At 40.5% G+C, this 24,280-nt stretch overlaps 1 protein-coding gene and 1 long non-coding RNA gene across 4 annotated transcripts in view; one reads left to right on the forward strand and one right to left on the reverse strand.

Moving 5' to 3' along the window:
- PRLR (prolactin receptor) overlaps nt 1-24,280 on the forward strand; it is a 147,563-nt gene that overhangs the window by 79,157 nt on the left and 44,126 nt on the right. For all 3 annotated transcript variants that reach the window (XM_083884340.1, XM_083884341.1, XM_083884342.1), the window contains one exon: nt 7,931-8,021. The gene's annotated coding sequence lies outside the window, so the exon portion shown is untranslated. The remainder of the gene's footprint in view (nt 1-7,930; nt 8,022-24,280) is intronic.
- On the reverse strand, nt 282-23,720 carry LOC310923192. Its single transcript, XR_014592563.1, has 5 exons — nt 23,565-23,720; nt 14,490-15,692; nt 6,323-6,383; nt 1,923-2,115; nt 282-1,295 (listed from the first exon to the last, which is right to left on the reverse strand). It is a non-coding gene; the product is annotated as an uncharacterized lncRNA (long non-coding RNA).

A 24,280-nucleotide genomic window follows, 5' to 3' on the forward strand; every position in this document is an offset into this window, starting at 1 on the left:
GTAGCCTATTTAAATGGTTTTATAATTCTCCTAAGATTGAACTCTTTTCTTCTTAAAACAAACTTTCATGTTTCTTTGTCTCATCCTTGTGGTTCTTAATATAATTTTTAACCAGAAATTTTAACCAAAGTAGTTGAGAGACTAGGGCATTCATTCTCATGGATTTTTAGAGATTGTTGTGGTTTGAAAACAAAACGAGTGAGAGGCTCCAAGTCAGAGATATAATTTAATGAGAAGAAAGGTAAAAAGGTAAAAATAAAATAAAATAAATGCAATAACACAAAGAATCACTGACAGGGTCAGAATACAACCTGAGCAGGATGGTGGAAGCAGTCCAGGTGAAGTGCTCTTCCTGAAGCAGTGATCCTGTAGAGAGGTCTGGGAGCTCTGCTCCTCTGGGAATCCAGTGGGTAAGTGCCCTCTGCACTGTCCCAAATCCCAGCTTATATCCAGGTGAGAATGCTTGGCTCCTCCCCCTGGGCAGAGCACCTCACAATAGCATGAGAAGTGTGAAATGTGTCCTTGATGGCCCATTAACAGAGATAACCCCTGGAGGGAGTTACCTGTGACTCATGGGCCATTAGCAGGAGACACCCCAGAAGTCATTAGCAGAAAAACACCCCAAAGGCGTTAATGGGCCATTAGCAGAAAAGGCAGGGGGCTTGGGAAAACACTAGCCCACCTGGTTTCAACAGTTCATGAAGATGGTGATAGAATAAATACTTTGTGTACATCCTACACTGCAACCCAGGACAGAGATTCAGTGCAAGGTCTTTGCTTTCTTTCAGATTTAAACTATATCTTTAATAATCTATGTTTCATTTGATTTATCTTAGCCACTAGAATAAAAGTACTACTACATATTTTTTTTCCAATTTGAAAAAATCTGAATAGCTACTCTGGAATCATTTCACTTCACATCGCCAAGCAGTTAGCAGGTGTTAATATCTAGTAGTAATGAAAATTAAATAATTTCATTTAATCTGTCAGTAGTTTCATTTAATCTGTCATAAATAATACGGTGTTAACAGTAACAAGGATCCTGGCTGTCCAGTATTACAGATGAATGTTTCTGCTGCTGTACTATATGTTCAACTTGTTGATCTCTGGTACATTTAATGTGTTGTAACTCTTCAAGGAGGAATAGTTCAAATAGGCTAAATTGAGATACAGAAGTTGAGGCTTGTCCACAACTCAGTACTGATGGCATTGATAGGGTTTGACAGATGGTCAGAGGGTCTCTGGACTTTTTAATGTAATCATGCCTATTCTTGCTGGAGGCCATGAGACAGGTCCTGTAAAGAGAGGTAAACAAAGAGTGAACATACATAATCAGCTGTGTCTGACTTAATTTCTGCAGTGCATTCTGTGACAGGCAAGGAGTAGTGAAAGGAGGAAAATTTAATTTATGAAGGACAGGTTGTTTTGCTGCTATACCATAGAAAATTAACTGTAATGGACTCTTCGAATCTCAAGAAGAGCTGGATTCCTATGTAAGGTTGTTAGGAGTGAGAGAAGCTAGAGATGGGGCCCAGAGATGGGTTAAAATCATAGCATATTATGAAAGTAGGACAAGCATTGTTGTGAACATTTGGGAGGAACAGGGAAGGAAATACAAAAAATATATTTTTCAAAATCATATTCATGTGAGTTTGAGAAGTTGCTGCAAAGGAAAGCGGTCCAGAAAGCCTGGGACATAGAAATGGACATGGCTCAGAGATTTTTATGCCTGATAAAAATTGGCTAGTCTAAGTCTGAAGGATGGAAGCAACAGGGCACCACCAGAAGAGTTTTGGAAGATTGCTAACATATAATGAGGAGTGTTTTCATTTTTGCTTTTGTGAAATGAAGGGACAGTACAATAGTATTTTGTCAGGGTAATACAGAACTGTTGAAGACAAAACTTTGATGACGCAACTTACCTATATTGTTTTCAAAGAAGCAGGGTCAGGATATTCCAGAGGACCTCCCATTCGAGTATTCATATTGGATATAGAAGACTAACTAAGGCATCATGAGAACAAATAGATTTTCTAACAAAAAGGTGGAGAGAACTCTTTCATCAAAGCCAAGAGCTCTGTGTCTGAGCAAAAGACTTGCATTCAGGTTCTTGATCTGAATCAAGAAACAGAAGGTCCTGAGCCTGTATTTTCTATAATCTACTATTATGCTGTTTGAATATTGGGGAGAATGTTCTTTCCACATGAAACAAATTGGTAATGATCTTTGTTTTCCTTCTTCAAAGCTGAATCTATAAAAGCAGTGAAAGCTCTGCTTCAAGCTGCAGCCTTGCCAAAGGATTTCACTTCTCTACATCTGTTAACAGCTGTTCCTCCCATGTCAGAACTCAAGTTTGAGTTCCATTCCACAGTATCCCAAAATACAACTCTGAGTGGTCCAGTCTTGAAACATGGTCCTTTACAGTATACAAACTGATAGATCAGTGTACACCAAAATACATCATCCACTGTCACAGAATCACAGAATCAATTAGGTTGAAAAAGACCTCTGACATCATCAAGTCTGTAGCAGAGCATCTCGCCCCCACAAGAGCTTATCTCTTTTGTTAACTAGTTAGATAACTCAAACAGGACAAACTGTCTTATAGTAAGGTATTCTGGCACCATGGAGCTAACAGTGATCTGGCATCTCCTAACAGCCAATAGAGAGAGATCTGGAAGATAAGCTGGATTTCTGACTGACAGACACCTCACGTTACACACTATGAAAGCTAAACCAAAACTTTCACAAAGCAGAAATATTCTACATATTCCCTGAAAATGTGTGGAGTTTCTAGCCTGAGTAGGGACCCCTGCTTTGCAGTTACTGCTCTGGAGGCTGAGTGAAGGAATCTGTGTACATTATTGACATATGGGTGGTAAGTTATATTTGGCCCCTAATCAATACTATTTCTTTTTCTAGCTTTAATATAGATGCAACCTTAATATTGTGCACCCTTTTATGCTGTAATCTATGAATAGTTCTTTCTAATTTTATGCTTTGCAGTAAATAACTCTGATTAAGATCTTTTCTCTGTTATCTATGGTCTGTTTAATAAAAAATAGACCTGATTTACCATCCCTAAAACTTGCATGCCAGGGCAATTTCTTAAACTTAAGCAGTTGCTAGAAATCTGAGGCTAAGGCAGGGCTTGTCTGAAGCTTCCTCTCATCTCGTGACAGAGTCCAACCTATGACCCAACACAACCATGTCAACCAGACCTTGGCACTGAGTGTCACATTTGATCTTCCCTTAAACACCCACAGGGATGGTGCCACCACCACATTCCTGGGCAGTCCATTCTAATATCTAATTACATTTCTGTGAAGAATTTCTTTTTCACATTCAACCTAAACTTCATCTGCAACCACTTTAGACTATGTCTTCTTGATCTGTCACCAGCTGCCTGGTTGAAGATGCCAAACCCCACCTGGATACACCCTCCTTTCAGGTGGTTGTAGAGAGTGATAAAGTCTCCCCTGGGCCTCCTCTTCTCCAGGCTGAACACCCCTAGCTCCCACAGCTGATTCTGGTAGGACTTGTGCTCCACACCCTCCTCCAGCTCTACTGGCCTTCTCTGTCACTGCTGAGCAGATCCTGGAAGCACAGGAATGGTGAACACCTGCTTGCTGTTTCCTGACTCATGTAAAAATCAATTTACAAGTTCAGACTAGAACTCTGGAATGCTCCAGGAGGAGGAGGAAAGTAGCTTTTTTCCTCCCTTTCCCTGTCTCTCCAGTGCAGGCTCAGCTAAGCAGCTGTATCGGCGTTCATAATTTTGTTGCAGAATTAAACCCCTAGCATTTGGAAGAGAGGTCACTGTAACCTACACTCCTTGTGTAAACAATGTCTGAGTTGAGGACTGTTACCCTGTTGCTGGGAAGGTGCTGCCTTGGTTCTGACCACTGATAGTGGGCTTAACACAAACTTGAAATTTTCACTTTCTATATATGAGGAATCACAACTTTATGTGGACTATGGATCCAAAGACAGGTAGTCTAGAGTGTATGGATTAGATTCTACAAAAAGAAGATAATTTTTACTGTGTCTGTAGGACTTTGTTCCCCCAGATAACGTTTTCCACCTGACCATAAAACTTGCTTTTTCTGACTACTGGAAGACCAGTAGCCACAGCTTAAGAATCAACACCATGTTCACAATTTTTTTTTCTCCAACTTTGATCTTGTATGGAGATCCTTACTGCTACTTGAGAAAAATTTTTCTTTATGTCTTTAGCTGATTTTAATCCTCCCTGCAAAATCTCTCTGTGATTATCTCAAATAACATCTAAGTTTTCCCAGCTCATGGAGGAGTGCATGGCTATTTTCTGTGATTCAGAGAGCTGAGCCAAAGGTCAGCCAGTTAAGAAGCTCTTTGGTTTTGTGATGGACCCTTTTTACAGTTCTTGCCTACTAAGTCCATGAAAGTCTGGGTATGTCATCACAGTTGTACTAGGATTGTAGCATCAACTGTTTTCATTCAGAGAGGCACGAGGGATTATTGTTGCTGGTGATAACCAATAGTCATGAGTACCTGAGAAAAAAAGTCTTTACCGTATTTCCCCTCTTGTTTTGCTTTTCAGCTCACTGCTGTCAAGAGACTGTTGCTTACTAGGTTCAATAGGTCACTGACTATGTAGGGAGAGCCTTAATGGGTATAAACAATCCATTTTCTATTTGAACAGACATATTTTAATAGTACTTTGGTAGCAGGCAGTAAAAAACTAGTTTTTCATTGGCTTTGACATTTTACCTTTTAGCTACATCCTCATACCCAAACCAAAACTTCACAGGGATTATCCTTAGTGTTTGCCTGAAACAAAGTGCTTTAAACAGATGGTGTTTAAGTGTTATTGCATAAGAGTTCAAACCATTTCCACTTCCTCCCTTGTTCTTTGACTGATATTCATTGGATTTGTTCAAGGAGATAAAAAGCAACAAAAATAATTAGCTCTACAAATAGAAAAGTGATTGGTTTTAGTTCCTTGAACTGATTCATTGCAGATTTATGGAAATGATGCTAAGAGAAATAGAAATACCTGGAGTTTATTGGTCAGGGCTCCTGAAATTATTCAAAGAGCTGTACCATATAAACAGACTTAACTGTTCAGCATCACCAAAAAAGACTAGTAGAAACTTACCCCCTACTACAAAATATCAACTCTTTTTCCCATGGGTTGACATCTGTAATTTATGAGTAGACTGAACCTTATTCTAACAATCACTGTCTATAGAGAGAAATGTCTTTTGAAGGTGGATGTCCATTTGCTGTGCTGACCCCCCGCTGTTTTAGAGCTAGAGTAATTCTGCGTGTTGAAATCCTGTGCCCTATTTTGGTTTATACCTCATACCACACTTTAGGTGTTTTCCTCTGTTCCAATTCAAATAAGGAAAAAGTTAGTATTATATTGAGTTTTATGAGAATAGTTCAGACTGGTATAACTAGAATGATTGGCTCTCCTTTGCTCAAAATGTCTGATCTCTTTCCTAACTAATAAACTCAATCCTGTTCTGCCAGAATGAAATAAGCACCTATATTATTTAATCAGCCTTCTGAATGTGGAGCAGTCAGTGTCCAATGAATGATGACTGGCAGCTCATTAACTACCCTATTAGCTGCATCATGGGAAAAATTAAAAGAGATTAAATTAACCAATTAAGGAGTTTGTTGCCATTTATTCATTTCTTTATTTCAGCTGCATAATTTTAATGAGTTTATTATTTACTTTTCCCTGCAGTTCACATCCTCCTACTATTGGCACTAGTGTGGGTTAAACTGAAGCAAGAAATATTTTAGTAAATGAGTGTCATGCTAAGAACCGTTTCATCAGGTTTGATAAAGCACTGGTGGGTTAAAACCCCTGCAGTCTCCTGGCTCCGCTGCTTTCCCCCTGGGCACCCCCAGGCTTAGCCCGATGGGAGGCTGAGGGCCAGGCCGGGTGTCCTGGCTGGCGCGCCGGGCCGCTGCTCTGTCAGCGCCGTCCTGCTGCGCTGCAGAGCGGCCGTGAGGGTCGGTGCCGGCTCTGGCTGGGGGTCCGGAGCCGCATGAGCCTTTCCCAGGAGCCGGGATACGGAGACAATGCAGGGCAGCAGCCCCGGCCCGCCAGGCGCGCCCGGCCTGCCCCGTGTGGGGCGGATGACGCGCGGACCCCTCCGGGCCTTTTGTTTCCCCGTTGCCTTGGTTCCCAGCTGTACTGCAGGGACTCGCCTCAAGAAGTTGGTCATGTTGTTTTGGTTTGTTTGGTTGGTTTGGGGGTTTTATTCCCTTTAGAGAGTCTGTTAACGCAAACATTCTGGAGCATTTTACAAAGCAGGTGTCTTACCCTGTATCGCACAACTGAAGTCAAGTGGCGTGGCTTGCGCTGGAGCTCTTTTCCATGTTGCCTAAAATAGAAGCCCAGAGTTAAAAATACATAGACTGTGTTTCTCTCTGCTAATTTTACAGCCAAGCAGAGGCTGCATCCTTGTGTAGCTAGTTGAAGAATGCCACAGGAAAGGTACATGGTATGGTAAACCACCACGCTAGTAAAAAATGAAGATTGTAGGTGCAGGAAAAGTGCAGTTTGTTCAGAAGTCCAGTCAAAGCTGAACACAGAGATCCCCTGGAGATATTCCAAAGTAATACTGATTTACAAGTATGCTCTCTGCTAGAACACTATTAACTTACATAATCTTAATCTCTAAATCTTAAAAACACCCTCACACTTTTACAACTGACCAGAATTCAAAAATAAATTTGATGAGAAAAATGTATATTTTAAAACTGCATTGTACTTTGAAAAAAGATATATCATGGTGAATTTTATAGGCTAGCTAAGAGGGCTGATCTTGTTGTTCTAGTTACAGAGAAAAAATGAAAAATCATTCTATGCTGAAGATTTTTAGGGGTTCTTAAAATTTTCCACTGGATATTTTTATAAGAAAATATATTATTTTATTTTTAATTTAAGTATATTTAAGACTTTTTTAGTAGGAAAAAAAGCCTTTTCACAAGATTTTAAGGGGGCTCAGTACTAGTAAAGTTTCATCTTGTCCATGTCCTTGAGTGGTTTCAAGTATACATGGTTATTTCTGTATTACAATCTCTAATCCTCTCAGGTCCCACAAAGATTGGACATGATCTAGCAGGCAGAAGCATTAGAGGTAGGTATAGTTCTTTTGAGTTCAGTATAAGAACACAAGCAAGCCAACTTTTTTCTTTTTTTTGGCAGAATCAGGCTTTGCTGCATCGGAATAGGCTACAGAATCTAATGCAGAATGGCTGAAATTTAGATTACATTAGTTGTTTCTTAATTTGATTTTGTTAAACCATAACAAATCCAAATTGGAAAAGAATACTAAAGCTCTTCTTAAGCTAAAGGGACCACTTTAAATCCCAAAGCATGATCAATTTGTACTAGTTTGGAAGTTTTGAGTTACATTAATGATTTAAGGTCTGAAAAATACACATGAAGTCTCCAAAGACTGTAGGGTTTCTTAAAGATGTTCTCAAAAGATCTCTGGAGAGAGCAATACTGACTGCATTTGCTTCTGCCTGGTTAAATCTTGAAGACGAAAGAGAAAACAAAATCACACTGGAGTTAACTGGCCAACAATTGTCACAAAGGTAAATGAAGGTGAGAAGGAGGTGATCATATGTAGTAGTTTGGGTCACACCGTGGCTTAGAGCTCTTTGTACAGAACATAAAGCCGCATTAGGTGCAAACCAGTACCTGAGTAATGAAAGTAATGAGAGGAGACTATTGCTGCCTCAGAACTGCTTCAACAAGGAACAGTTTCCAGGATAGCAACACCCTTTCAGTGCTGAGCATGATTCTCCCCCCAGAGGAGTTGTCAGGGATGATGACAAGGAGTGTCTGATGGGCATCCATAGAGAAAAGCAGGGCACGGGCTGACAACTGACATGGCATATTTTTTGTGCCGATTGACAGGGGGAAAGCCACAACACTGGACTTCAGCCAGGAGATTTGGAGTCAAAGAAGGTTTCTGAAATCGGTGGAGACAGCCTGAGAACAGACTGTGGTAAAATCAGTTATTTCTGCCCTTTCTCTGGATGAAACAGATTATCTTGTGTTACTTGATTAAGTGCATGAAATGTATTAGCCTCAAATGTGCAAATGGTACTGCATGTTCTGATTTTTTTCCTTTTGTCCTTGTACTCTATGACTGCCAATAACCTGGGATTTGCTTACACAATAAGATCTAGGGTATGTGAAGTTGTTGGATAGAGCCCTACTGTGAGTACCTCTTTAGAGGCTTACACTGTGGGCAAACTACTGCTGACATAAAATTCATATTAGCCTAGAATTACCAAATATTTCTGTATCATGCTATTACCAAAATTATCTTAGAACTGAGCTTTAAATGCAGAATTATCCCAAAAAGATTAATTTCCACTGTTTAAAGTTAAACTTTGAGGCAGGTACATTACTTAAGTATTGGAATAAACAACCTAGATGTTAGTAAGTGTCCACTCTGTTTTGTGTTTAATGAAAAGAAACACAGAGTTGAAAGGGAATACTTAAGTGGAAACTCTTGCAAAAGCACTTCAGACTTCGTTAAGGAGCAAATTTAGGATCAAGTCCAGTTAAATTTATTTGCAACTAAATTGTATTCAATACAGTAAAACTCCCTGTGGCTTTGAACTGGGTGTGTTATTTTGTTATTTTATTGTTTTGGTTTTTTTTCTTTCATGTAAGTGCGGTACTAAATCTATATATGTAGGCAATTTCTTTTTTAGCATTTTCCTCAGCTTTATGTAATGAAGTTGAACAAGTAAAGCCTGAAAGGCCATCTGAAGACATATTTCTTTATAAACTAGTATCACCAGACAAAAAGCTATTTTTTTTACAATAATCTGTTCTCAAAAAACCAGTATGTGTTTGCTTGGAATTTTCATTTTGATGTAAATGTGTATAATTTTGTGAGTTTTGTGAGAATTTTGTTCCTTGAGCAGAAGAAACAAACCTGAGTATATAACTTGAAACTATATGTGAGAAAGCAGATATTTCAGGTTTTTAAAAAAACACCAAACATTTGCTTTTAAAATTGCAGAAGATTTTTGACGGAGCTGAAATGATGAATTGATAAACATCTGGGCTAAAGCCAGCTTTTAAAAGACAATATCAGATCTGAGAACCACAAAACCAAGAGTGTTTTAGCCACAGTGAAAGAAATCCGGGCTGCTAATACAAAATATACTGCCTACAGATCCTAGAACAGTGACGCAAATTACTAACACACAGCAACACACTGAGTTGGGTTTCAACATTGTTTTTCATTTCATAAACACACACGGATTTCAGTCGATGTTTAAATTTTCTCCAGCTTTGGTTTGCACAGTTATAAATCACTTGGAGTTTGTGTTTTTCAAGGTCTTTGTACGAGAGTTCTTTCCACAGATGATTTGATGAGCTCCCAAGTCATCTACTAATATTGGGTAATGGGGAATCTCCATCACATAATTGTGTGGAAGTGGTATAAGAGAACAGAACATGTAAAGGATAAAGTCTGTTCTCAGATATTACAAGATAACTCAAAAATTCTGTGTACATAAAAGCTATCTTAAAGGAGATATTGGAAGAAAATTATGCCGCTTTGTACTGGCTAGAGTAATTTAGAATATATGGGGAACTTCAAAACAGCTCTGAGCAGAATGAAATGTTGAAGCTATTTGAGCTAGACTGACTGCTACCTGTCTATGTACAAGTGCAGTAGTCTTATCCAGCTTAGGTGAAACACCTTTTCTTTACAGATAGGAAACTACAAGGTTGAGAAGTGGCATTTAGAAAATAATTTGTAGGACTGTAATTCACTACATAATAACACTAGCAATGAAAGGAAAGCTCTTGTGTAGGAGAGGGTTAGCTCTGAAATTCCTCAGGGTGAGTGTTGGATCTGAATCTTTAATACTTCTTTAAATCAATGACTGAGATTGGACAAATAACAAAAATTACTGTTTGAGCCAGCAGCTCATTAGTTGGAAACACAGACAAATTACTTTGACGAGCACAAGTCTAGGAATGCTGGCCTGATGTAGATGAATTATTTCTAGTGGAATTAAAAGTGTTACTGATGTTATTCAAAGTTTTGGTGGAGATGTCAAAGTAATTTGTAAAGTTCTACTCATTCTCATTCAAGGAACATGGATTAAAATTTGATCAGGTGCAGCGAAAGCTTCTAGTCTTACTATTCTAGTAGTTTTTCTTATAAGAAGATATCCCAAAAATAATCTTTTTAGCCTAGCAAAAAAAATACAAGAAGGAATAAAATCATAGATTGGTTGGTGTGGGAAAGGAACATTTAAGATCACCAAGCTCCAATCCTCTGTAGCATGGGCAGGGATATCAAAGCTCCGTTCATCTAATTGTCTGCCATCTGTGAAGGGGTGTGGGATCTCTCCATAGCATGTTGTTGAGTGTAGAGAGAATGCCAGGTGGAGGCTGTAACACTAAGGACAGAGAAGAAATGAAAATGTAATATTCTGATCTGAACCATAAACAAGCTGATGTAAAACAGAGAATAAACTTTAAGAGGGAAGTGGAAGATTATTCTTTCTCCTTAAAGCAATTAGAGATCTGATCACTTTCCAATAACAACACAGTCAGAGCCAAAGAAGTAGCTAATTTAAAAATTATCTTGAGTAGCTAATTAGGGTTTAGAAGTTTATGCAGTATGATTATTTATAATAGCAGGTGATTTGTCTGATTCGGGTAGTTTTGTCCAGCAACTGGCTCCCAGTGTTGATTCTGTGAGGGTGAATCTATAGAGTGGTCTGTGGATGACAAATCACAGATATTACAGATCTACCTTAAATCAAAAATAGTTTTTTGGAAGACTGAACCATGATGCCAGTGTCAGCTCTTTGGAATTGTGTGGTTCAGCTATCATTTTGGTTGCTTTAGCACATACTTTCATTGCAGGTCTAGACACTGGTAAGAGCTGATTCTTTTATGCACGAGTATTAGATTTTATCACTTTTGAACCTTGATGCATCAAGGAAAAATATGAAAGGCTGAATTACAGCTTTGTGAACCTAAGGTGCTGCCTGTTATGGGACGAAAATATTTTATGGCAGCTGGGGAGGTTGTGATGCCCTCAAGCACTGGCTACTGGTACAGTGGCTGGGCAACACCTGCAGGACAGGTCTGGCCCGTGTTCCTGATGCTTTCTTGACTGCATTTACCAATGTGTGCATGTGAGCAGGAAGTCCTTTGGATAGAAAGTGAGGAAGGGGGAAAGGCACAGGAGTATAATTACACCTTCAAAATGTCTCTTTGTAGTCACCATTATCCATGTTAGTGATAACTGTTACTGAGTTTCTAAAGCCCTGTTTTGTTGACCTCTTGCTCAGGTCAGTACAGGTCACCACACTGAGAAGTGGGGAAATTGCCTTGAACTTGCAGTTTCCTTTCTATGCACTGTTGCTTTTCTTCCATGTGTTAACCCCTGCTAAATGTTTTAGGAACTTTGCTTAGTGAATGTACCTGTCTAACTGCCAAAATAGATAGTGGGTTATGAAGAAAAAATGTTATATATGTCTCTATAGCCCAGATCTGTACAATAGAGATAGGCTTTTCACATCATTCGCTTAGTTTCTTACCCTTTTTTTAAAAATCAGTTATCCAGTAACATTCCTGACTATGTCCAAAACTGGAAATTTGCAGTGTGCATTTAAGGGGGAGTAGTGATTACATAAACACTTCTGGGGTTTACACACTTCCCACAGAACTTTTGGATGCCTTGTGTAATAGTCTTTTCCAATAAAGAAAACTGTATTGTGGTGATGCATTTTGACTGTATAAGCATTAATCATCCAACATAGCAATATCCTATAGTTTAGTGAGACAGGCAGCTTGCCTGGCTTCTGCAGAGTGCTATTTGACATTTTTTTAGCATTGACAGGTTCAGAAAGGTTTAGGTTGGGTGACTTTCCCCACAGCAGCCCTCAAAGTGCTGTGCTGTGTATTGGTAGCTAGAAAGGTGCTGGTAATACAGCGGTGTTTTGGCTACCACCAGGCACATTTGTACAGCACCGAGGCTGTGTCTCCAGCATTCTCCCTCCACAGGCCAGTACTCTGGGCATGGCCAAGAACTTGGCAGGGGACACAGACATTACAATGGAACCAAGCTAAACAAGGAGGTATTTTACTGCATGTTGTCTGCTTGGAAATAAACTAAGGAGAAAAAGAGGGAACAATAATTATTGGGGCATTTATCTTCCAGAGTAACCTGTAGGTGTAGAGGGGACCTGCTTTCTAGAATGCAGATGGACATAACCTTCTGATAGGAAGTAGAGAATTAATCCGTTTCTTTTCCCTTGCTTCTCTGTGTAGACTTTTGCTTTACTAAACTACCAAAGCTAGTGGCTTATTTAAGTAGGCAGCCTGGTGAGAACAAATACATTCATGTATTCTATTCAAGAAGCTGAGCTACTCTTTCTGTAGTCCCTGCTGTCTCCATTCATAAACCCTCAGAGAAATGCACAATTTGAATTTAGAGTGATCAGTCATATAACTGGCTGGGTTTAACACTGTGACTGAGTGCATCTAGCAAATGCTTCTGTAAAAGGAGAGGTGCTGTCCACCCACTTCTCCCTCCACTTCTTAATTCCTACCTACCTGTGAGCACTATCATTTTTGCACCATCTTTGGTGCTCACTGTACCACTTATGAAGTTGATTTAACTTGTTAGCCTGACAGAAGGCCTTTGGCAAAGTAGTTTGTCTGTGGATCACAGCTGGCATGTGGAGAAGTGGGAGCACACATCCAGGAGCAAGGCATGTGAGGGAAGTGAAACTCTCATTTCATTGATCCACTCTTCCACATCATCGAGATGCCCCAGGTGTAATCTCAAACACAAAATATGCTGCCCAGCAAGGAATTAGATGGAGACAAAAGTTTGTCATGGTGTCAGAGTAAGCCTAGTGACAGTAGCTAGGTTCAGTCATGAGTTCAGGCAGACAGACAATCCGTAGAAATGAGGCATGTCAGGGATCAAGCCAAGAGTTCAGGTTGAAGGGTCAGGGTCCAGACGAGTGGGGCAGCTGGCCCAGCACAGGCATGGCTGCAGGACAGCTCAGGTGGGGCCAGAATGAGGCCTTGGTTTATAAGTCACTGCAGAGAAAAATGGGAGAGCCCATCCCTGAACACCTCTCAGCAGACCTTTCTGGAAGGCCTATTCTCAAGGCTGGGCCCTTAGCCCATTACTGAAGCTGAACCTGAGCTCAGGCACCCAACACCCCAGCTAGGAAGATAGAAAGGGAGTGCTCAGAACTCTGGAAGCTTTTAAAGAACATGTATTAGCTCAGAGTTAGAACTGCAATGCAGTAAGAGAAGTTTTGATGGGTCAGGGGACAGAGTCTGCAGTACATTTTATCCTCTAGTACCTACAGTGTCTGGCTTTTCTATTCTCCATAGTGTAGAGAAGCAAATAGTACAGTAACTCTAAATAATGTTTGCTTTCTGCAGAAACAAGAGGATGGTGTGTTTGGAGGAAATTGGTCACCTACAGTTGAATTTACCGAAATCATCTTTTATTTTTTCTCCTTCCACACACAGTTAATGGATAGACGAGCTGTGCTGTGCATTCACAGTAGGCAGTCTTGTTCTCTGCTGCACATCAGCTGAGAGTGGGAAAGCTAGACCACAGGATCCAGGATCTCCCTGTTACATATTCATTAAACAGCCATAAACAAATACCACAGTATTTACAGGAGTTCATAAGGGACTGTGGTTCTCCTTCAGATTCATAAAGCCTTTAAAAAAACCTACATGTATAAAACAAGAGAAAACTGTTATGACCCACCCCCACAAAGGAGTGTAACCCAGGTTCTTGTTAATAGGTCCCTTGGGGCAGATTAGAGTGAATGATTGGTGTTTGTAAATTTATACATGTAGGGTTTATTTTAGAACAATTTGGTTGCAATTGAAAGTAGGGATGTACCCTTTTGGGTTTTTTACCTATAATAATGTGATAGTATAAATGCATAAAAATATCTCTTAAGAAACATATATGGAAAAGAAAGAAAAGGAAACTATAAAAGCAGATTTCACCACCTGAAGGCCTCACAAGAAGTCTTGGTTGTTGGAATTTCCATATCTGTTGGTCACAATGTGACAACCATCTTGTCAAAGTGATGATTGCAGGCTGGATTTGTTGGGTGGTGAAAGTAATCCCAACAAAAATCCACAGAACACAAAATCTACTGGGTTTATATTGGCTTAGGTTTTCAACTGAGAATGCCCAAGTATCTCTTCTCAGATGAGGAGTTTCACACTGAATGATGTAATGTTGTAGCTCATGGGACACTCTGGGAGTCTTTGACACCTTCTAAGATCTTACAGCACATGTGATGTCAGCACAGTTGAGTACCATCATGGCCTGTCTCCAAAGATTAATAGCTTCAGGCTGCAGTGTCTGGCACATCCTGGCAGGGGTTGGTTATCACAGCTGAGTTTCCTTGAGTAAGGACAAAGAGACAATGCTCACCTCAGGTGTTTGCCTTTCTGTGTCTCATTCAACATGCCGCTGTAGCCTGAGGTGGGCTGTGCTGCCTTCTGCAGTGGGGTGGTTACTTTGCACATCAGCAGCCATCAGAATCCCAGTCTCTCTTCCAGAATCACTTGTGGACACATTCTTCTCCTCAGACCAGGGCTGGTTGGACAATAGTATACCCTGTTTATCTTATCTCAAGTCCAAATTCCAGTTAGTAGATGTATTTGTGGAAGGGTGGACTTCAGTGGTCACAGATGAACAGCTCCTTCTTTGCAATTTGCGATTGTGGGTGAAAGTCCTTCACTGATTTTAGCAATGTTTAAACCATTAACCATTTAAGTCTCTCACAAACATAAGTTTGAAAAATTCTGGTTCTATCTTTCACTCAATTAGTGAAAGACATGACTATGGCATGGTTAATGAATGATGAATTGTTACTCCTGCCCTTAGAGGGGCAACACGTTGCGACGTGGGAGCGGACCCTCACAGAGGACAGCAGGCAGTAGCTTGGTGAAACATGGAAAGTTCTTTTATTATCTGACTCCAAAGGCTTATATACATTTTGTACAGAGGGCCAAGATTGGCCCAAAGAGGTTACAACCTCCTGACTCTATCGGTCACTATGACCATCAGTCAAGTTCTCTTTCAGAGAACAAGAATGCAAAACATACAGATAAATTCTAAGAATACAATATTGTTTACATAAAGCAGCGTCAGAAGCTGCTGCAAAGACTCAAACACTTGAAACCAAGAAATGTAGAGACGACAATGAATAATTCATAATGATATTTAAAGAAAAATGTAGTCTAAAACCAGATTACATTTAGAATGTTCTGACCTTTCATCATAACATAGTGGAATTATTCTCTTAAGTAAATTGAAATAATATACTTGGTCTTTAGAAATGTCTTCGGATGATCAGAGCTGTCTGTTGACTTAATTCTTACAGAAGATTTTCTAATATTTATTCTGCTTTAAGGTATTAAAACTGTATTTGGTCCACATTAAAAAAGAGCAAAATTTTAAAATCCCAGTCATCATTTAGTAAATAATTATGCAACTCTCCATCAGCAGTCTTGACCTAGTCTTAGAGAATACCCCTGATGTAATTCTTCCTTTATGCTGCCTGCCATCCTGAGTCAGTACGATTGATTCCAGAACGACGTTCTGTTCCAGTATTCTGCAAGTCAGCCAAGGCTAGATAGTGAAGGGAGAACAAAAAGGTCATACTTGAATCATTCTTTTCAGTCTACATGTACAGGTTAATCAATCTTTTTTCACTACAATCAGAAAACACCTAATTTTTCTGCTACACAGGAATAAAATCAAAATATATCTCTAAGGAAGACATATTTTGGAGGTTATCTAATTTTTTTAAGTTTATAAACTATGTGTCTGGTATTAAATCTTATTTAATTAGTAATATGTGCATGTGTGTAGTTCAAAATAATTCCTTTCCCACTTAGGTCAGCTTAACTGCTAGAGGTAGAGCAATGAGACTAGATTGGTAGTGGCTGCTTTAAGTCTGTCAGACATTTTAAAAGAAATTTAAAAGAGACCCACTTTTTTGTAATGATTCTAAGGACAAAAATATACTTCTTCAAATTCACTGTCCTTGTACGTGAGATTTGAATATATGGGCAAAGGTAACTTTTTATATTCTGGATTTTGTAAGACTTAAATTTAGAAGACTTCCTGAATGTGGTGAGGATGTCTGCCTTGATTTCCATAGGAATACCTCTAATTAGAGGTATTCTAATCTCTAAATGTTTTTCTCTAATTTTCTCTTTGTTCCTCTTCCCCTTCATATAAGTAAGAGTCAAAGGGTTTTGATCATCATCTCTCATTGTCTAACTCTACTCACCTGATTCTACAGTGATGAAATAACTTCTCACTTAGAAGTACAGTCTTTGATTTTGCTTTTGTCAGTTAGGGTCGAAGTATCTTTCATAATATTTAAATATCCTTTCTAAACCAATTGCAAATACCTATTGATTGCTGACTCTAAATTGTTCCTCTAAACTGATAATCAGATTTGACATGACCTTATCATGGTGCTCACCACCTTTTATTTGCCTGAGTCATGAGCAAGTGTTCCAGCCACACCACCCAGGCTGCAAAAGGCAAAGGCAGGGAGGGACAGGGAGAATGAAGAAACATCTGCTGTAGGAGAAAGTCAGGCTCAAGGACATCTAAGGAACCTGAAGGTGAACAGGTCCATGGGGTCTGATAAGATGTATATGTGTGTCCTGAGGGAACTGGCAGATGAAGTGTCTGAGCCATTAATGCCCATATTTGAGAACTACTGGCAGTTCAGTAAAGTTCCCACTGACTGCAAAAAAGAGAAACGTAACCCAAAGGAGAGGGAAAAGGGAAGAGGCTTTAAACTACAGGTTGGCCAGTCTCACCTCAGTGTCCAGCAAGATCATGGAGCTGATCCTCCTGGAAGTTGTGATAAAGTACATGGAGAATACAGAGGGGATTTGTGACAGCCAACAAGGCTTCAGCAAGGGCAAATCACACCTGACAAATGTGATGACCTTCTACAATGGGGTTATAATGCTGGTGGATAAGGAAGTGACTGGCACAACACCCTCTACCTGGTCTTGTGCAAAGCATTTGATACTGTTCCCTACAATATCCTTGTCTCAGAACTGGAGAGAGATAGATTTGGTGGATGGACCATTCAGTGGATAAGGAACTGACAGGATCAATATCCAAATGGAGACCAGTGACAAGTGGTGTCCCTCAGGGGTCAGTGTTGGGACCAGCACTGTTCAACATCTTTGTTGGTGACAGAGAATCCAGGGCACCCTCAGCAAGTCACTGAAGGCACCGAGCTGTGTGGTGTGGTCACCACTCTGGAGGGAAAGGAGCCATCCAGAGGGACTGCAGAGGCTGGAGAGATGGGCCTGTGAGAACCTCATGAAGTTCAACAAGGCCAGGTGCCAGGTCCTGCACTTGGGTCAGAGCAATCCCAAGCACAAACACAGGCTGGGCATGAACAGACCCAGAGCAGCCCTGCCCAGAAGGATTTGGGGGTGCTGGTGAGTGAGAGGCTGGACATGCCCCGGCCATGGCACTCACAGCCCAGAGAGCCAAACGTGTCCTGGGCTGCATCCAGAGCCCCGTGGGCAGCAGGGGAGGGAGGGGGTTCTGCCCCTCTGCTCTGCTCTGGTGAGACCCACCTGGAGCTCTGCATCCAGAGCTGGGGTCCCAGCACAGGAGGGACAGGGAGCTGCTGGAGCAAGTCCAGAGGAGAGACACAAAATGTTTAGGGAGATGGAGAACCACTCTTATGAAGACAAGCTGAAAGAGTTGCAGTTTTCATCTGGGAGAAAAGAAGGTTCTGGAGTGACCTGATAGCACCTCTCAGTACCTAAAGGGGCTGTAAGAAAACTGAAGAGGGACTTTTTACAAGGGTTTGTAGTGCCACAATAAGTAAGAATGGCTTCAAACTGAGAGAGGGTTGCTTTAGATTGCATATGGGAAGAAATTCTTTACTATGAGGATGGTGAAACACTGGCACAGGTTGCACAGAGAAGCTCTGGATGCCCCATTCCTGGCAGTATTCAGGGTCAGGTTGGGTGGGGCTTTGAGTAGCCTGGTCTAGTGGAAGGTGTCCCTTTCCATGGCAGAGGGCTGTAACAGGATAATTTATGAACAGGAACCATGTCTGCAGCTGTTGCTCTTTTTTGTGTGTAAGTATGAGTTGTTCCAATTTTAAATCTCATTGGGTCAGGAAAAGAGGGTGATGCATAGAGGACTGCTGAACAATGATCTGAGAAGAATGTAATGACTTTATGAAGACTGCATATACTTATGTCTTTGAAGTGCAATTATTGCTGATTGCATTTTGTGAATTCACTGTGTGCATTCATCAAGCTTTAAAGGACCTGTGAGAAGATCAAACCTGAAGACAATCAAGTGTCTTAACAGCTTTCAACAAAGCTTTTGAGAGTTGTGCTTTCTCTATAACAATGCACTTCAAAGATTCTGCCAGAAGGACACACTTGTATAGTCAGGTCTTGGAATTAAACAGGAAAAAAAGAGCACTAAAGTAAAAAACCTTTTTTGGATCAAGGAAACAGGAGGGTGTACTTGTCAGGTAGTGTTCTCATTGGAACAGTCTCAGGTTCTCTGGAGTTACCTTAGAGAATTAAGGCCCTCACTTGCTCTCAGGGAATGATGGGGCTTAGAGAAAGGATGTGTGTAAATGGACTTTTTAGGATGAGGCACTCCAAGAACTGTTGCTTTCAGGGCATGCAAATGCTGTCCCAGTGCTTAAGAGAAGAAGCTGAAGCCATGGAAAGCCATGGAAACACTTAGTTAAAGGAAAGAACATTTCCTTGAATTCAGTCTCCTCCAATACTTGAGCACACTGTTTTTGTGAACTTAATAGCATCTGCAGATAGATCACATCCTTTTTCAGGTGTTGGGGTATTAGTAATGGAGTATTAATTTGGGAATATGAAAGGTCATTCTGGGCCTTATTTCATGCCTCCTGATTTAGCTATTCTGCCTTTTGAGAGATGTTTCTGGGTGTTACTGGCCCAGAAGTCAGCTGGCACCATTTGACCACAAGGTACTCATTAAAGGTTTGGAGCTATTTCACCATTGGCAAGCTCTGATCCAGTAACTTTTCCTGTAGCAATCATGATCAAGTCCATCTACTAACTCTGCATTTCTATGATCATTGCTGTCCTAATGCCACTCCTTTTTCCACAGAAGCAACATTACCAGCTGTGCCAGAAATTTGGTTAAGAAATATATAACTATAGCTATTCTCTGGAGAAGTCCTGACAACATTGCATCATACTCTGGTAACTTACCAGCTACTGTGAACACCTAGTTTGCAGCATTGTTATATCTCCATGGACCAGTGAGATTTACATATTTCAGGACTTCAGAGTCTTCCTCTAGGCTGTGATGCTAGCTTATTCCCATGCAGAGGTTTACAGTCAAAAAATGAATATTCTGACCTTGATTCTTATTTGCTGTGCTCAGCTCTGCTCTCCTATGGAATGACTCCATATTCTGATGACTGCTTTGTACCAGTTACCTGGTTGCACTGAAAAATTCTTTAAGACCTACTCATATTACCCATAAAATCAGCTTGATACAAGCCTGGATAAAATACTGGAAATCAGCTGAATGCTTTGCAGTCTGTGAAAAGACATTAAAATGCAATGCCCCTGGCTGTTTGTGTTTCCTGGCCCACATCTAAGCTCTTGCCTAAGACTAGCTTTGGCTACAAACCCAGGAGTATATGAGGAAAAGATCATGGTTAAGTTTTGCAGCACCATGCCTATTCTTGCCTTGTCTTTACCTGATCTTGAGACTCTAAATCTGCTCTCTTCACCGCCTGCAAATTTTTTCATTTTCCTCCTCCTACCCATATTTTCACAGCTACAGACAAAAAAGAGATAGAGCCACAAAGCCAGAACAGACTTTCCCGCCTTCACATCCCAAAATTCAGAGGACATAGTGGATGCAGGTGTTACTGTGTCAGCATCAGAGGTGGCCTCTATGAGAAAAGGTCCGGGACTGTCCTATGACAAACACAGCTGGCTCCACAGTGGACCCATCATAGGACACCACTGAGCCCATCAGCCAAGCTGGGGGCACCTCTGTGAAAGCATATTTAAGAGAGGGTAAAATATTACATAGCAGCATGAGGAGTAATGGAAAAAAACCATGAGAAAACAGCAATGTGAGCACCAGCATGTGAGAAGAAGGGAGGAGGCACTCTGGGCATCAGAGCAGGTGTTCTTTTGAATCTTGTGGAAGAGACTGTGTTGGGGCAGATACCCACACAGCAGCCAGATAAGAGATCTGTGCTGGCACAGGTTGGCTTCCCTGAAGGAGCCATGCTGGAGCAGTTCTTGAGGGACTGCAGCCCTAGGGAAGGACCTGTGCTGGAGCAGGGCAACAGTGTGGGGGGAAAGGAAGGAAGGAAGGAAGGAAGGAAGGAAGGAAGGAAGGAAGGAAGGAAGGAAGGAAGGAAGGAAGGAAGGAAGGAAGGAAGGAAGGAAGGAAGGAAGGAAGGAAGGAAGGAAGGAAGGAAGGAAGGAAGGAAGGAAGGAAGGAAGGAAGGAAGGAAGGAAGGAAGGAAGGAAGGAAGGAAGGAAGGAAGGAAGGAAGGAAGGAAGGAAGGAAGGAAGGAAGGAAGGAAGGAAGGAAGGAAGGAAGGAAGGAAGGAAGGAAGGAAGGAAGGAAGGAAGGAAGGAAGGAAGGAAGGAAGGAAGGAAGGAAGGAAGGAAGGAAGGAAGGAAGGAAGGAAGGAAGATGAACTATGTGTATTGACACAGCTCCCCATTCCTCAATTGCCCCCCATCCAACTTAGTGGTGGGGGAGTAAAGAACTACACGAATGAAGGAGTGAAGTTGAGGCTGGGAAAAAAAGATAGGAGGAGGAAGGTATTATTTTAATTTTGTCTTTGTTTCCTCTCATCATCCAAATCTATTAAATTGGCAATAAATTCAATTAAATTGAATTAATTTAAATTACCCATATTTAATCTATTTTGGTGAATGACTTTCCTCTCTTTTTCTCAACTTACCAGTTTTTTAATTTTGCCTCCTGTCTTATTAAAGAGAGGCATCAGAATGGATGTCTGATTGTTTTGGCAACCAACCAAGATCACCCATGTCATTTTTAAAAAAGGCTTTTTCATTCGTTTCATTTCAATCTTTTTATGATAAGCAAGAGGGCTTCCTTGGATTTGACAATAATGCTTAGATAGCCTTCATTTCTGTATGAGAGTAAATTCTTTGCCAAAGATGAAGTGTAATGGGGCACACAGTACATTTGGCTGTGTCTGAACGAGATTTTACTCCAATAGCTTGTGGCAGCAGGGCTTTTATCTTTTTCATTTTTTAAAATCTTTTTCTTTTTTGCCTTTTTTTTTTCTTGCTGCCCAGACTTTCCTATTAGTGATTTTTTTTTCTGTCAAGACCAAATGAGCAGCTTCTATAATAGCTGGCAAGTCATTAGAGACCCAAGAATGACATCTGTATTTCCCCTTTCCAGTCCTTAAGCTACGTAATCCAGTTCTACTGCCCTGCATCTTCCTCTGCTGTTTCTAGCATAAACAATTGGCGCTGCCCTGTCTTCTAAAGGACCCTGCTGGCCTGCCTCTAATGCAGCTCATGTTGCACTGACTCAAAGCCAGGATTCCCTTTCCCAGGCAGTTTGATAATAGTAGTATTTGAATGAAGAGTTTATGCTTGCAGTGTGGAATGCCTTACAAGAAAAGATGGCATGATATGACAGGGTCCATGGCCTCCCTCTGAAATAATTCTTTGGAGAAAGTATGGTGCAAAGGTGCCAGTCCTTGTTGTTCTAATCAGCCTCCTCCACTTGGCCAGAGCATCTCTGACAGCCTTGCATGTGTCTGCTTGCTAGCACACGTGTTTTTCCATAGTGACTCAAAACACAATCAGGAAGCCTTGCAGTGGAGATTTCACTGTAAGAGCATGACTAAGCATGGTGCTAGCACTGATCAGGTGCTCAGGAGCTATTGACCTAAGAGGGTGCCCCATCTTTGTGGCATCCTTAAGGGTGCCTTCCTTCCAGGGCTATAATGTCTCACTGTCTTGAATCTTTGTACTTCATATTAGGTGTTAATGAAACAGACTCCCTGCAGCTCTGCTTTTCATGGTTGGCTAAAGTTTGTCAGACTAATCATTCCAGAGGCAGGGGATTTCTGTGTGTGAGGAAAAGGATGGGTAGGAGCCAATAAGCTCAGTAGCATTAATATGCCTTGCCAGAAGGAGAAAGGAGTGTCCCAGCTGGGTGGATTTAGCTGGTAATTGTACCTCACTGTTTTTGAATTACAAACCTAGATAAGTTGATGTCCATGGAAGATTTATTTGAAACACAGTAAAAGGATACCAGGAGCTGAGTGAATAGGAGCTTTGCCTCTGCCTCCTGGGGAGGTATTTATAGACTTTCTTGTATTTTTCTCCATCACATTATGATGATGAATTCATGCACAGTTAAAGGCTCAAAGACTTTTAACTTGCATTCTTTCTCTCCACTTTTTGTCCAATCATACTGACATTTGTTACATTCATAGTCTCTTTACTTTAGTTTTGCTCTTTTACCCAGTTCATTTATGGACTGTACGCACTGATGTCCACACAGTAGATGGCATTATCAAAACTTGAACCTATCTGCATGTATGTCTTAAATAAAATAAGGCAGGTGCTGTAGTCCAGCTGGATCTATATTGTCTTCGTCTCTAGCCCTGAAATGACATTTTGCAGCATGTTCTCTCTCCATTGTGCAGGGGCATGCTGTGGAAAGTATAGTAAGCATTGGGCACTCCAGAGGTTTTACTGCTTAGTGCTCTCAGGGAGTGTGTTGAACGTGCAGATGCTTGCCTTTCTTCTAAACATGAGCGCCAGAAACCCTCTGGTACTTCAGATGCAGAAAAAGACTGGGCATCCTCCATTGCTTACAGAATTTCTTCTCTTGTTGGCAGTACAAAATGTTCCCTTTTTACATAATTATGAAACTCTCTAGTGTTTATACATAAGCAAAGAATTACACTCTTTTTGACAATAAGCAACTGGCCTATCCACTCTATAGATTGTTTTACTGCTTTTCTTTCTTCTGCTTTTTTCTTAAATCAAAACCTTATCCAGTCCTTCCTTAAGCTTCCATTTTAGCCTGACAGACTTAGGTCATTAATCTTCCTGCTGTGGTCTGGAAAATATCCCCAGACTCATTCCCAGATGTTTTGTTTACTTTTGTATCCAAAATGTGCACCCACTTGGTGAATCTAAAATTTTAACCCAATCATGGATACTTTCTATTCGCAGTGACATTACAAACTGCATGTTTTTGAGATCACTTTCAAACTCAATGCATAAATAACTTCACTATACCATGAAATTTGCCAATTTGAATTGTCCCAATTTGTCTGCTAAATTTATCCATCATCACCACTAACACCACACAAACACATACTGGTTTAATTTCATATTAGTTTGTGTCTCTGCAAGCAGGATGAGAAGTAATTACTTGTTTTGGAGGACCAATACTACTTTAATGAACACTTACGTGTTTGCTAAGAAGGTCCATTGGAGGAAGACCAAGCCCCCAAATTCTTTCAAGCTTTCATTCAGAGAGTAGCTGTTTTCCTATGGGCAACACATGGTCTGCAAAAATATCTTCATGCTATAATGTGGTCCACAAACACTCACTTAGAAACCTGAAGTAGAAAGTCTAATGTTTGTCCATGATCTAGAAGTGTGGACTCTGGACCCTGAGAAATGCTGATACCATGTTAGAGGTGAAGGCTCTCTTATTTTCAAATTCTTCCATCTTATTTGTGCTGTTTATCACTTCGATTTACTTCCCTAGTCCTTCAGAAAAATGGATTATATTTTAGAATGCTTTAAAATATCCTTTTCTTCTCCATCTCAGCACCTCTGTCTGGTTAATGGCTTTTAGAATGCTGTATGTTCTAAGTAATGTGTAAATGATATATGGCATGTAATTTCCTATTTTTAGTTGCTGTAGAAACATCACGCTAATCTATGCATTAGTCAGTAGTCCAGATCAGCAAATGTCTTGTATCTAAAAGGTGGCTTATATATTATGAAGAATATTAGAACTTAATGCTGAAACAGATAATTGACTGTATAAGCAATTCCAGCAGAAGAATGCACACATGAGAAAGCATTACATTGAATAGGTTTAGAACTGAATCTGTGTGCTGAGGTCCATATATAAATCTTACAAACATCTTTCACCTCCCCTTTTCATGCATGTAC

Source organism: Zosterops lateralis, assembly GCF_965231275.1.
Source record: "Zosterops lateralis genome assembly, chromosome: Z".
NCBI lineage: Eukaryota > Metazoa > Chordata > Aves > Passeriformes > Zosteropidae > Zosterops > Zosterops lateralis.